Here is a 10222-nt window from a genome sequence, read left to right on the forward strand (position 1 = left end):
GATTGCGTTAACAGTCTTTCGAGCTTGATTTAGTGATGTCCTGTAAGAAATTTTCGTTTAGAAGTAGCTTCTACAAGTATTTTTTTTTTAACTTTCATAATTTTAAATTAGAAATAAAACTTGTTTTTCCAATAAATCATAAAATAAATATTACAAAGGCTTTTCCCATTTTTCTTTAAATATTCACACGCACGCACACATTAAATACATTACTTTTGATTCTTTAATTAGTTAAAAAATAAATAGCTCTTACAAAAACGAAAATTAATATATATTTTAAACAAAGGAAACTAAAATTAGATAATTTTTTTTTTTTAAATCTAAACAATATCTTGAACCGTGAAAGTATATTAGGTAAAGCCGAACTTCATCATCATTTTCACGTTGTCAACCTACTTTATCGATGCATCAATTTCTGTCAAAAAAAAAGTTTTGATTCCTATTGCAATATAATATAAATTAATTACCCTTAAGCATGTTTATAGTCTTCATGCATCCACTTGATGCTATCGAATCATTAATTAATATTTTTATTTAACATAAAAACCAAAAATATTAACAAAGAAAAAAAAATAACGTTGAGAAAACACTAGAATCTTTATTTAATCACTTGAAGCGAATATAAAATTAGAAAACAAATGACATAATTAACCTCTGTTAAAATTAATAAGTCTTTCTCCAGCTATTACAGAAATCAGAATAAACGTGGAATCTGAACGATTCTGTTTAGAGGAGGGTGGAAAGCCAATCATATATCGACACGTGGGCATTTTAAGTTGTTGGGACATCGAGAAAATATCTAGTGGTTGAGGCTCTCACTTCGGAAGATATTTTTCTTGCATTCGAATGGAGTCCACTGTGTCTGATTCCACGTGGCCGAATCACGTGCCAGCATAAGATATTATGTTATATCTTTCGGCTATTCCATCTTCTCATATCATGATGGGTTCCTTTTGCATGACCATGCATCATACTCATGCTCCAAGGAGGTATTTTTGTTTATTTTTCTTATCATACAAAAAAGTATCAATAATTAAAAAATTTATTTATTTTCCTTTTATTTATATTCAAGAATATCAAAAACTAATTGGCTTATAAATTGTAAAAGTTTTCACATGAAGATATATTTAATAAATATGTTATGTTATAATTAAAATTTTCTATAAAAAATATTTTGTTCACATATAAATGTTACTTTTAGCAGTTGGTAATTCTTTAAAAATATTAAATTTAAATTTAGAGTTAGTGGCATATAACATGATAGCTTTGAACTTTTATTTTAAGATTTTTTTAAGAGTAAATTGAAGAAAGAAATTTTTGAAAATAATGTTACAATTATAATTAACTTTCAAAAATATCATAATTTTTAATAAAATAAATAAATAATAAATATAAAATTAAGTTTGATAAAGTCAATAGTGATAATATTTTTAATACTAGAAGATAAAAAAAAATGTATTATTATAACCATCTTTATTTCTTAAGCTATGAAGAAGATATTTGGTTAAATATATTTAAAATCCTTAAATTTATATGTAAAATTAGAATTTGTCTTTGTTTCAAACTGTGAAATATTTTGGTATCGTATCCAAATTTAAAAAACGAATAGATATACTTTAACCAAATAATATTAAATTATTTTTGTGATAAACGATGTTTTGGATTTATATTTAAACTAAAATATATCAAATGATCTAAACAATTTAAACATAAGTTTAAAACATTATTTAACATTTTAACAAAATTTAATTCAATTAGATTATGAGGACTATATATATTTATTTTTTATGTTATAAAACTAAATTATATTAAAGTTTGAGACATGAACAAATTCCAATTTTATATCAAAGTTTAAATACTAAAAACTTATTTAATTTGTCCTATAATGATCCAATGACATCTTAAACATTAAGTATGCCAAAACATTTTTTTATGGTTTTTGATTTTGTAAGTAATACAGTCTCAAAGTCCATGATATTTACAAAGTTAAAGATTTAATACATTGAATATTTATAGTAACATTATCTATTATTATATTTTAGTTTAACTAAACTCAATATATATATATATATATATATATATATATATATATATATATATAAATAAACGGTAAGTCCGAGTATCGTTCTTCTAAAGGACTCTTATGTTTTATCTTTCACGTAAATTGATCTTATAAGACTTGAAAAGAAATACTCTTTGTAGTATGAATGCAAAACGAAAATAAACATGCAAATGCAAGTGAATCAATTGGCAAAGAAAAAATATGAATGAATGGAGCTGTTGGGGTTTACAATTTCATCTTATCCGCCCTCTTATATCTACTTTTCTTATTTAATTCACTTTATTATCTAATTGTCATGCAAACTTTCTTAGCCTACCCTAAACCCGATCTCTCAGCGAAAAGAGCGTATTACTAACTACTAGTTTACTATCTCTAGTCTCCCTGAGTAATTAGCAATGCATTATAACATAGAAGCACAATGCAATTGATCGTCCTACCCCTATCTCTAGGCAGTATTGCTTAATCAAGGAATTTCCTATCAGTTCATGACTTCCCCGTACATCTCCGTATCGACAAAGGTAAATATCTTTATATCAAATGAGTTAAACGATAAAAGCATTAAGCATAAATAAGAAACCCAACAATTGATAATATAATCATATGAATAAAATAAGAATTTTAATATAAGAGAGTTTTAAAAGATTACATTGTTCCCCAACAACAAAGGGTTTAGTTCACCATTGACATGGTGAAACTAGAAGGAATTAAATGAAAGAATGGGAGAGTAAACCCTAGATTTGATAAGTTGGAGCCTAAGCATCCAAGGAACCGCCTCCAAGGAGTGTAGAAGTGTTCTGGACGTCTTTGCCTGCCAAAAGATTACTTTAATAATCGCACTCGGCCTATTTACAGCGCATAAAAGTAACAAAATTTAAGCCCAAGCCCATCATTCCACCGCTCAACGCCTAATTTGACCGCTCAACGGTTTGCCTCCAAGTCGCAGACTACTCAGCGGGTTGCCTCCTAATCGCAGGACGCTCAGTGTTACCGCTCAAGCGAGAAACAGTGGTTTCATCCACGAGACTGGCGCTCAGCGTTGGAATTTGACGCTGAGCGGTGAACTTGACTCTTCTTTTCTTCCTTTTTTCCTCTTTTCTTGAGTCTAAGTCCTCCCTACTTCACTTCCATCTTCAATTCTTATCAAAACCCTGCAAAACAATGCAAAACAAGCATAATATCTCTAAAAACAACTTTTGACTCTTATGTGACTCAACTAAGTGTTTTACTTGATTCTAAGATCATTCTAAGCCATAAAGGGTGTGTTTTGATATCAAATTGAAGCATAAAAATAACGGTTTTTAGACTGTTATCACAACCCCAAACTTAGAACTTTGCTTGTCCTCAAGCAAACAAGACAAAACTTGGCTTTCCACTTTTTCATCAAAATAATTCAACAATCCCACAATTCATTCTTCTCACAACAAGTTATTACTCAATTTAGATTTTCAGTGGAATCTTATCAAGATGCATGCTTGCTTTCAATTCAATTCAGTTCACATGATCATATATTTTCCAACAGGTGTTTTACTTATGAATGATCAATCAACTAAGCACAGATGTAATCATAAAATTTATCAATTCTCTCCAAGCAAGTGTTTCACTCAATCACTCAAGTGTTTAAGAGGGTACTCCATCTATCTACTATTCACATGTGACATAAAACAAAATTGCCCTTCATCTAATACAATCAATATTCTAACATACAAATGTCACCACAAGGACTTTATCCAAGGCTTATAATGAGGCCGGGCTAACAAGAAAAATTGATTTTTCTGGAGCACAAAATCCTTGAGTCAAGAGAGCTATTTTAACATTCAAAGTTCAAGCACAAACTCTCTTCTTAACCAATCTCACTCATTCCTAACTTCTTCCCTTTTCTTTATTTCTTACATTGAGCTCATCTTTCATGCTTTTTCTTTTGTCATGCTTTTTCTTTTATTCAACAATTGAGCTCAATGTCTTTCTTTGCCTTGCAAATTTCCCCAAACAACCCCAAACTCGAACCTTTTCACTACCATTCAATTATTCTCAACCCAACTCAAGGTAAATATTTTCAAAACAAGGGTTTTCATCCTATTTAAGGCTAAGGTTCAAAAAAGGGTAAATCACATAATTTCAATCACTTTGGGCGAAAATCTGGCTTAGTAAGGACTTCCAAAGATGGCCTTGATCATATGACACAAGCATGTAATTCAATCAAATCTAACATGTAATTCAATCAAATCTAACGACTCAGGCAATATCATTCATGCTTCCATATGAATAGCGCATATATTAATGAACACTCTGGAGCTCAAAACCTCACACAACTATGGTTTTTCACACATCATTCATACACCCTGCTTAACATCATAACCACAATCATAAATCATCATACATCTATTCACATAGCTAGTGAACCATTCACCTGTATATCAACATGCAATACAATCTCAATCATCATCCACATCCAATGATCATCAAGTAAACTCATCATGCAATAATCATCAAGTCAAACCATAGTCAAAAACAGTGTTCAAGCCAAGCACAAACACCTATACTACTCAACAGAATTCAACCTAGTCTAAATATTCATAGTACAAAAGAGAAAGATAAAACCCCTGTCCTAAGCACTAGCATCCATCAGTAAATGCCCTCTTAACTCATGTCATCATCTGAGTCCTCCTGATCTCCAGCTTCCCTATCCTCGAAGTCATCCTCCTCCTCCTCCTCATCCATGCCTGGTGCTCCAGCTGCTCCAGATCCGCTAACCTATGCCTACTCTTGAGGCCAAGCCATAACACTATGGAACTCATCCATAGTCCACCTGTGCACCGGTGGTGTGTCATACAGCCTTACTATCATCTCAGCAGTAGCTATCTGCCCCCTTCGGATAGACTCCAATATGGCCTCCATCATGGACATATACATGTCCCTCATCTGGAACGGTTCTACATGCTGTGCAGGTGCATCCTCCTGCTGGGCTGCTCCTCTCCTAGGATTGCATCCTCCTGCTGGGCTGCTCCTCTCCTAGGATGTCTCATAGGTACTACTCCAGCTGCCTCGTCTCCTCCACATAACTGTCGATAATAAGAGGCATCTATGGCCTTCCTAGGCCTGTCGTATGGTGGAATAGAAGTATCCACCCCAGTTGTTGACTCACTGGCAAGTGTACCAGATCGTTCAAGTAATATAATCGGTAATACCCGATATCGTTCTTCCCAAGAGACTCGAAAGGCTCGTTCGTGTGAATCAAAATCGTAAGACTTGTAGAAAAAGATTAATTGTTGTGGATGCAAAGACAGAAAATAAACATGCAATGTGTTTGATTCAATTGACGAAAAAGACTATTGATGAATGAAGTTGTTGGGGGTTTACAATTGCATCTTATCCGCTCCCTCTTATCTACTCCTCTTGTTTAATGTGCTTGATTATCTAATTGTTATGCAAACTTTCTTGGCCTACCCTTAACCCGATCCCTCGGTAAAAAGAGCCTATTACTAGTTAACGACTTGCTATCCTTAGCCTCCCCTAGCAATTAATAATGCATTAAGAACAGAAGCAAAAAATAATTGATCGTCCTACCCCCTATCCCTAGGTTGATATTGCTTAATCAAGGAATTTCTCATCAGGTCATGACAGTACTGTACGTTCCCGTATCAATAGAGACAAACAACAGTTATCGAATGAGTTAAACGATAAAAGCATTAAGCGCAGATGAGAACCCAACAATTGATAATCAGAGCATATGAAGAATCATATAAATAAACAAGAGTTTCAATAAAAGAGAGTTTCAAAAGGTTACATTGTTTCCCCCAACAACAAAAGGGTTTAGTTCACCATTGTCATGGTGAACCTAGATGAAAAATAATGGAAGAATGGAAAAGCAAACCCTAGATAAGATGAAAAGGAGCCTAAGCATCCAAGAGATCCTCTCCAAAAGAGTGAAAATTAGGTCTGGCCACCCTCTTCTGTCAAAAGAATGAGAATGAAATCGTAACAGGGCTATTTATAGCTGAGGAGTGTCATAGAAAACAGGCCCAAGCCCAGCGGACAACCGCCCGGCGACACACTTATGCCGCCCGACGGTTTGCCCCTAATCACGCCACCGCTCGACGGTAGGGGACCACCGCCCAACGGTTTGCCTGTAATCGCAAATCCGCCCAGTGCCCACGCCAGGTGCCTTCTCCTCTCCTTGGACCGCCCAACGGTGAATTTTTCCGCCGGGCGGTTTCTTGACTCTTCTTTTCTTCAATTTTCTTCCTCTATCTTGAGTCTAAGACCTTCATCTTCAACCCCAATCTTCACTTTCATCAAAATCACTACAAAATAATGCTAAACAAGCATAATATCGCTAAAAACAACTTTTGACTCTCGACTGACTCATTTATTGAGTTTTACTTGATTCTAAGCTCGTTCTAAGTCTTAAAGGGTGTAATTTGGTCTAAATTGACATAAGAAAATAACTGTTTTTCAACCGTTATCACCAACCTGCTAGAACAAAAAGGTAATCAAGGACGAATGTCCCAACGACATCTTGCTACTCACAGTAGTAGCGCAACTCTGAATCTCGTTGGCAATGACCTCACCAACGTTCACATCCATCTGCCTCAACATACAGTTAGATAAAGATAATCCTATGCATGGTGATATCAGAAACATGAGAGCATGACTGGATATTGGCATGAGTAAATGCCATCCAGTACTTCGCCAGAGGAGACAGATCTGCCCTCTTGATGTTGATAGGAACTCCATTCGGATTCCTCTGAAAATGTCCTCCAGGGACACACATCACCCTCTCAATATCCTCAAAATCTATGAACTCCCCTGTATATGCTGAATATTGGCACTGCTCACCTGGCCACTCAGTGCCTAAGAAGCTGTTGATGGTGTCAGGGTCATAGTGAACAATCTTGCCCCTAACATAACTAGTAAACCTATCCATCTCCACTCCTCCTCTAGATAAGGCATTTGTGCAGAACTCCTTCACAAGTTCTGTGCTAGCTGGTGCAGGATATATGGCCAGCTTCTCCCAATTCCTTCTCTCAATCTTCATTCCAAACTGAGGAGCTAAGTCTGGGATGAAAATAGCTTTCCTCTCCATCAACAGTCTTCTTTCCTGCACAGTCACAAAGTGTTCCTCATGTTTCCTGGAAAGGAACCTAGGAGAATAGAATCTTCTCGGCCTCTCCGGCTCTTTCCTTTTGTTTCCCATAGTCTTCACTCTCCTTGATGATAACGACATCCCTACATCAAATAAAGTTCATAAAACCACAGAGATTCATCATTAGAGGTTAGTAAATCATCAATTATTCTCCTAATCAAGCACTGTCCACCGCTGAGGGAAAAACAGGGCCCCTCAGCGTCCCTGCATCAGAACATCAAGCAACTAAACAAACCTGACGCCCACCACTCAGCGTCCAAATGGACCGCTTAGCGACGACGTCAAGGGTTTTTTAAAAACCCCTTCCTAAATGCCCTAATTTCCACTCTATCACAAATTTCTCAATTCCAGACCAAATTTATGCAGTTTAATCGGTTCAAAAGGTTTCTATTTCATCAAATCATGCATAGAAATCAAAAACCCCAATTTCTCATGTTCCTCCACATGTTCTTCATCAAATTTCAATTTTAGAAACCCTAGGAATGAAATTTCATGACTTACTTGAGTGGAGATCCTCTAAATGCTTGCAAGACTCTGTTTAATTGATGATAAATGCCTCCCAATGCAAAGCTCTCTCCAAAAACCCCAAACTTTTGATAATGGAATGGTTGAAAGATGAGATTTTTGTGAGTGAGTGATAGGAAAAGTGGAGAAAACCCTTTGGAAAGCACTTGAAATTGAAAGAGAGGTGCTAGGGTTCGTAGAGACCGCTTGGGCGAAATCCAGAGAAGAGTTTTCAAAGTGCAGAAACCCCCAAAATGCTAAGCTTTTAAAAAACCCGTGTTGGGTCTGCGCCGCCACCGCTCAGCGGTGAGCGTTAAAAAAAAATTTCTTTCTTCTTTGATAGCCTTTGCGTGATCAAACCTGTAACACTTGATTTCAACTTTTAATTTTTATATAGTATACCTTTCCCCTCTCACATGCACATGCAAACCTATAATGCACTAGAACATAGTTAAAAACAAGAAAAAAATAATCAACTGGGTTGCCTACCAGCTAGCGCTTGTTTAACGTCATGAGCCTGACCTAAACCTTCTAGCACTCATCTGTAAGTGCCTCCCAACACCTTTCAATAGGTGTACTTACCTGTATCCTTCAGTAGATACATAAAAATTAGCATCCCTCAGTAGATGCTACCTAAAAATTGTTTAAATATCCAAAAATTACATGTCCAAAAAAAAAAAAAAAACTAATGTTTTACAACACATATAATGTCTTCCAGCAAATCACGTCTTTTCCTTCACGATGGTGTCTTCAGTGCACTAACTCATCAGCTTCCTTCTTTCCACTTGCTTGGTACGTCTGGAATGTGGCTCTTTAATCTCCACCACTCATTTCTCTTTCAGTTCTTTTACTATCCACTCCTTCTTCTTATACTTAACCTTTATACCCGGTCGGAGTGAGTCTTCTATTGATTCAAGATGGATTGTTCATCCTTTATCAATATCTTCACTTTTAGGTACCTGCAAAACATTACAACTATCAGTATCAGTATCTGTTCTTTCTCTTGATGCAGCATCTCTTCTGGACTTTTTGTGTCTGGCTCTCTTCTTTATTCTCACATTATTCTCTTTAGAGCCATTATACAACAACACATGTTCTTGATTTCTTAACATGATCCTCTCGTCATAGATACTAATAAGCATTTTTGGAGTTGTCATGAAAGGTCTTCCCAGAATTAATGGAATCCTTTCATCCGTCTCCATATCAATGACTAAAAAGTCAACCAACTTTAATTGCTCAACCCGAACAATCACATCTTCCACCATACCAAGCGACTTTTTAGTAGAACCATCCGCCACTGTCACCGAAAGATTAGATGACTTTAATATTAGCCCTCCAATTTTATTCAAATAATGCTTAGGCTTCATATTAATACTAGATCCAGAATCTAGCATAGCTCCTCCTACATCAACATCATTAACAACGCACGAAAGAGTCAAACACCCTGGATCCTTCATCTTGGGCGGATGTTTTCTCCTTTTAGGTTGAATAACAACTTCCTGTTCCTCTTCATCAAGATCTACCACATCTCCAAGATAATATTTTAGTCTTCCTCTGCTGAATCACTGAAGGTACCACAATCACTTGATTGAAATTCTCTTTAAACGACCCATCGTGACCATCTTTTCTCTCTTCTTCTTCTTCTTCATCCTCACTACTTTCTAGCTCAATAATCTCCTTTTCTTCTTCCTCTTCACTACTCTCAATTTCAACAACTTCCTTTTCTGCTTTCCTTTTTCTCATAGTTACAACAACTTTGCACTCCTCTTTAGGGTTAACATCAATATTAGCCCTAAATTGTTTTTTCTCTGTGGTTTCCACCCTTTTTGACAATTGACCAATTTGCATCTCCAAAGATCTGAAACTGGCTTGGTCACTTGCATGTTGAAACTTATAAACCCTCAAAAATTTATCAAATCTGTCATTTAGGTCTCTAACAGCCTCTGTCAAATGGTTCACCTACTGCCATAAAGGTGATGGTGACTACGGTCTGTTGTTAAGGAAGCCTCCTGCTTGCCTAGATCGGTTATTTTGAGATTGCCCAATACTAGGATGGTTTTTCCAACCTTGGCTAGAGTTGCCTTGGTTGAAATTCCCTTGCCTATATTGGAACTAGTTACCCATATAATTTGCCTCCAGTTGTATCACTTCTGGCACAACACATTGACAATTAATATGGTCACCTCCACAGAAATCACAAAGTTGTTGAGCTTGAGATACATTCCTAATCTCCTTTGAAAGTTGAGAAAGAATCTTCGTTAAATTATCTAATTTCTAAGTAAGAAGATGATTTTGAGCTAACATAGCTTCATCAACAGGAAAAGTCAAAACTCCCCTCTTCTGCACTGGTGCACCCCTCTCACTATAAGTCTCTTGTTCATTTACAACCATACTCTCGATCAAATCATAGGCCTCATCCTCAGTCTTTTTCTTTATGTCACCTCCAGCTGAGGCGTCCAACATCATCTTTGACTGTGTATTTAGTCCTCCAAGGTATGCGAGAACTAGAGTTG

Source organism: Vigna radiata, chromosome 1 (assembly GCF_000741045.1).
Source record: "Vigna radiata var. radiata cultivar VC1973A chromosome 1, Vradiata_ver6, whole genome shotgun sequence".
In the NCBI taxonomy this organism is placed as follows: Eukaryota; Viridiplantae; Streptophyta; class Magnoliopsida; order Fabales; family Fabaceae; genus Vigna; species Vigna radiata.